A 5,921-nucleotide genomic window follows, 5' to 3' on the forward strand; every position below is an offset into this window, starting at 1 on the left:
AAAGCTCAAGAACAAGAGAGTAGGAGAACTCTCTTGTGCCCTTTGATCCGAAAATCAATGTAAGAATGAAGATTTCTTCTTTATTTTACTTATTGTTTGCATGCATAAGATCACCTTTTAATTTTATGACTAAATTAAAATTATAACATATATGAATATGTTGAGTAAAGAGATCTAGATTTCAAACAATTATGACAATGCCTGACGTATTTGATGCAATCTGACTACATTGTCGTCCAGTAATACCGTAGACGCGTAATTTTCTTTGCCATCATAGGTCCACTCATGTGAGGACCGCATTCTCCATAGTGAACTTCTTCCATTACTTTCTGTGCCTGCAAATAAGCAACGCAAGATGACACCAAGTGGTGTTCTTTTGTACAACTCTCCCTGCATGAGGAGGTATTGAGTGGCAAGTAGGCGTATGGCGCACTGTCCCCTCTTATCCATATCTGGTGGATATGTACCATTAAGCTTGAAATATAGAATGGTCTGGAACCAAAGTTCCCCTGGGTTTTCCTCTTCATCTGTAAGGAAGTGTACATAGGCTGGCTCTGACGGCCGTTCGATGCACAAAGGCATTTCAACCATGTTGTCTGGAATATTAATCAAGGATGCGAGTTTTGCAAGAGCGTCCGCAAACTAATTTTCTTCTTGAGGCATTATTTGTCACCTCGAAGTCGAGTTTGACAGAAAGTGGTGTATGCTCGCCTTCAGGAGAAATGAGCAACACTCATATTCCAAATCCTCTCAAATTAAATGCCCCATCAAAGTAAAGATCCCAAGAATCCGTACTGGTTTGTAGAATATCCTCATCTGGGAATGACCACGTGTCTATTGCTTGCGTATCGTTGATAAGTTTATCTGCGAAGAATTCAGCCACAACATACCCCTTTATGACTTTCAAAGGTACGTATTTTGAGATCGAACTTTGAGAGCATTAAGGTCCATCTTGCTAGGCGTCCATTGAGAATGGGTTTTTCGAAGAGGTATTTGACGGGATCCATATTGGAATGCACTTTGACCGAGTAGCTAAGCATGTAATGGCGTAGCTTCTTTGTTGCCCACACAAGAGCGAGACATGTCTTCTCGTGAGGTGTATACTTACTTTCGTACTCCAAGAACTTTTTACTAAGGTAGTAGATAGCTCTTTCTTCTTTTCCAACAGCCTGTGCGAGCATAGTCCCCATGGCTGTTTCGGTAACTGTGAGTTATAAACCAAGAGGTTGATCTTGTTGGGGAGGCATCAGCACTGGTGGCTTTGCCAATATCCCCTTTATCATGTCAAATGCCTTTTGACAGTCATCGTCCCACACGGTATGGTCCGTTTTCTTGAGCTTTTTGAAGATAGGTTCGCAGATCATAGTGAGTTTCGATATGAATCGACTTATGTACTGCACTTTGCCCAGGAATCCTCTTACCTCATTTTCTGTTTGGGGTTTTGGCATCTCGATTAAGGCCTTGATCTTGATGGATCAATTTCTATCCCCCTCTGGCTGACAACGTATCCCAAAAGCTTGCCCGACGTTACTTCGAATGCACATTTCTAAGGATTGAGCGTCATGTTATATTTGCGCAATCTGAGGAAGAATTTGCAAAGGTTAGCAATGTGCCCTTTTCTATCCTTAGATTTGACGATCATATCGTCCACGTACACCTCCACCTCTTTATGCATCATGTCATGCAGCAAGGTAGTCGCAGTGCATTAGTACGTAGCCCCAGCATTGATTGGCCCGAATAGCATAACATTATAGCAGTATGTGCCCCACTGAGTGACGAAGGTTGTCTTGTGCATATCTTCTTTGGCCATTTTTATTTGGTTATACCCTGCATACCCGTCCATGAAGGATAACAATGCGTGATCCACTATATTTTCTACCAATATATTGATGTGTGGTAGAGGGAAGTCGTCTTTAGGACTCGATTTGTTCAAGTCTCTGAAATCAACACAAACCCGGATTCGCCAATCCTTTTTCGGTGCGGGGACTGTATTAGCCACCCAGTCTGAATACTCGGAAACTTTGATGAATCCGGCTTTGAATTGCTTATCAACTTATTTTTTAATCTTAAGAGCCCACTCTGTCCTCATCCGACGAAGCTTCTGTTTCACAGGTTTGAAACCCAGCTTAATTAGAATGCGATGTTCTCCAATGTCCCTGTCGATCCCTGGCATCTCTTTGTAAGTCCAAGTAAATAGATCCTTGAACTCGTGTAGGATGTCGATGAAACTGACCCTTTCAGTTGGGTCTAAGGTTGTCCCTATCCTAAGTTCTTGGGGTTCTAACTCCGTTCCTACGTTGATAGGTTCGGTGTTTTCTATGACTGGTGCCCCTTCCCCCTCTTCTAGTATTTCTTTAATTATATAGGGAGGTAATTCGATTGAGTCTGGGTCAGGATGATCCTCATTATCATTGCATTCAGAATAACATAAGGAGTAAGCAGAATCAGATTTATTCATATTAATGTTTGAAAATAGTTGAAACAAAGAAGCCATCTGCGTAGTAGTCAGTGGCGGCAGAGAGACAGTTGCTGGGACATTCCCCGAGCTACTATCACTAGGCGATACTATGCTAGGAGAAACAAAAGGGTGGGGAGCGATGACAGGAGGAGACTTTCTAGCGACTTCTCTAGACTTAGATTCTGACTACGACTTTAATTCCGACTCTGACTCGAATTCATCGTCTTCGGGTTCTCCGTTGAACATCTCTCCTTCTCCAGTCGTGACCTTGAAGAGTTTTCCTTGATTGTTGGTCCACTTGATCGACTTTCTCCATCCTTTTCTACTGATTTGAGTTGGTGTCAGTGATCAGTGTTGTAGGGTTGAAATGGTCGTGTTGAAATATCATGGTAATGATCTCATCCTGCGCTGCCTTGACGAATCGATCCTCTCCAAATAGAAGGCTGACAGCCTGTTCGTCGAGATAAGGTGTCTGACAAGTTTTGATGGTAGGAACGGATTCTGGAGGAATGAAGTAGCAATCGTGGAAGACCTCGATTCCAGCTAGTTGATTGCCTCTGTACCACCAAGGTTCGGGAAATCCATGAAAATATTCACAATCTCCTTCCCTGACGAAGTACCCATTTAGTGTAGGGAGATAGGGTTGTATTTGGACTCCCTTACTTTTGCGATTCTGAACTTGAATAAGCGTTTTGAGGGTTTTGGCCTTCGTAGGCCTTTATCCCAAGCTTAGTGGTATCTTTCGGGAGCTAACTTCTTTAAAAGGTGTAAAGGTACTCTCTCTGATAGGGTTTAGTGGCATTCCTGGGAAATATCCCTGGAATTTGAGTATGTGGTTGACCACTAAGTTGGAGTATGGGTTGAAATATAAGGGAGCCAGCTCGCTCTCTATAAGGTTTATGATTTGAAATCCTCCAACTCGTGCAATGGATCTGTAACTACTTGGTTGCTTGACATTTTCTCTATTACGGCCTTGATAGGTGACGAAGTGATTGTCACTACCTTGCCATCTAGAGAGATCTTAATCTTTTGGTGTAAGGTGGATGTCACTGCTTTGTTAGCGTGAATCTAGGGCCTACCTAGAATTATATTGAAAGATGCCTCGATGTCCACTATCTGAAAATTAATCTTTCGCTCGATTGGCCCAGTGGCTACAGTAAGGTTAATTAGTCCCACTACTTTACGTCGCGTTCCATCGTATGCCCGAACGCCTTGGTTAGTAGGAGTCCAGTCTGATTCTTTCATGCCTAACTTATATGTTGTCTTTAGTGGTATTACATTGACTGCGGAGCCATCATCCATCAAAGTCAATGGTACGTTTTTCTTCAAGCATGTGACTGTGATGTATAGAGCGAGGTTATGAGTGACGCCAAAGGAAAGAAAGTCCTCATCTGAGAAAGTAACTGGGTTACTTAGCTTGCCTGAGTCTTGGAAGACTAGGTTGACGACGTCATTGGGTGTAGAGTCGTGTGCTACGTTCAATTTAGCCAATGTTTGCAGTAAAGCCTGGCCATGAAGAAATGAACTTGCAACTAGCTGTCAGACTGAAAGATCAGCCTTTGTGTTTTGAAGTTGCTTCAATAAATGGTCAGCAGATGTATCTTCGCCATCATTTGGTGTGATGACATTGGTGTTAGTAGTTAGACCATTAGCAACAGGACCACTCGTTTGTCCTTGAGTGACATTTTGATATGGACGTCCCGAGCGAGTAAGGTGGTATACATCTTGATCTTCACAAGCCTTGACTAGAGAATGTTCTTTGAGGTAAACATCTTCATCGTCATCCGCCCATATTCCATTGATGATACTGAGCTCTCTCAAGCTTATGATTTCGGCCTCTAAACTGACTATTTGCTCGACTAGATTTTCGGTCACTACGATCACTTCTTGCATTGTGGATTCTTGAGATAATATTGGAACCACTGGCATGTCTCCCTTAGGTATAGTGATACTGTCGTTTCGTACCAAAAATAAATACCTAAGTACTACTAACAGAAGTCAGTGGTAAGTAGGGTCGATCTCCACAGGGAGGCGGTTTACTATCTATTTGTCTATTTATCTGTCTAATGTCACAATGCTGGGGGTTTGATTGATTTAGACTAACTAGACTACTGAAGCTAAAGGCAAGAGAAAAGGGATAAAGGAAATTAACAATAAGAGGAAAGGAATATGCTAGGAATCGGTCTGCCGTGGCAGCTATACTATCGGGTATACTGAGACGATTAAACTATTGATAAGAAGAGCTATGGTCGTCACCTTTCGGTCCTTAAACCGCCCTAGAGCGTAAATAGCTTAGCTTTCGCCCTCACTACAATACCCTATTGTAATTAAGCAAGCCTTCCCTTCCAATCTTTCGATCCAGGTCGGGGTTAACTACTTTTATAAATTGGTCTCCTGCATGCATACATTCAACCTAATAACAATTATATTGCCTAATACAATTCTTATCGCAAGGCTAATCTATTCAAGTCAATTATAACATGTTGCTACCACGACTTCCCTCATCCTAACATACTAAGGGGATTTAGCTAGACATGGAAATAAGGAAAACTAGAGTAAAAGAAATAAGAACAATAAACATTAAATTAAAGAGAGAAGGGAAGAAAGAATTACTAAATTAAAAGATCCGGAAATGAAGAACAAAAGTAACAGTAGCCAAAGTAACGTAAAAGAAGTGTCAGATAAAGAGGAGAGGAAAAAGAGACTACAAATGTCGTCCTAACTTTCCTATTTATAAGAAAATAGGATTTATTAACCTAATTGCGGAAAATAAAGCTAAAAAGCCCAACCCATCAGTGAAACCACTCGATCGAGTGATTTAAAACCACTCGATCGAGTAACTAAAGCTTAAACCACTCGATCGAGTGAAATAACCACTCGATCGAGTAAACCATAAATTGAATCTACTCGATCGAGTAGAAAAAGGGCTCGATCGAGCAAAATTCTACTCGATCGAGTACTTTCCAGAAACAGTTTCCTGCTTTGCGCACTGAACTTCAAACGGCTGCCATTTCTTCGTTACTTGGTCAAACAGGGTGATTCTGGTGGCATTGGAAAGTTAAAAGGACAAACTTTCATCTCCAATTGGAATCACCTGAATATCTGTTGTAGAACTAGATATATAGCTCTTCAAAGTAGGCACTAGCAATTTGAAGTTCTTCCTTTGCTCGCCTAGCTATCTTTCTTCTTTGCGCATCTCAAAATAGCTACATTCCCGCTCCAAATTCACTCTTCCTCAAAATGCATGATAAACGGACTGTAAAAGGCTTGATTTCACTACTTTAAGGTTCATTCCTACAATTAAGACAAAACAAACCAAAGTAGCATATTCGGGGCATTTCGTAGCATAAAACCACGATAAAAGCATAGAAATACGTGCATAAAATAGGCTAAAAAGACTATATAAAATGCACGTATCATATAGTGCTTGGATTGTGTAGGGTTGCCACTGCGGCTTTGAAGG

Source organism: Silene latifolia, chromosome 5, assembly GCF_048544455.1.
Source record: "Silene latifolia isolate original U9 population chromosome 5, ASM4854445v1, whole genome shotgun sequence".
Classification (NCBI taxonomy): Eukaryota; Viridiplantae; Streptophyta; class Magnoliopsida; order Caryophyllales; family Caryophyllaceae; genus Silene; species Silene latifolia.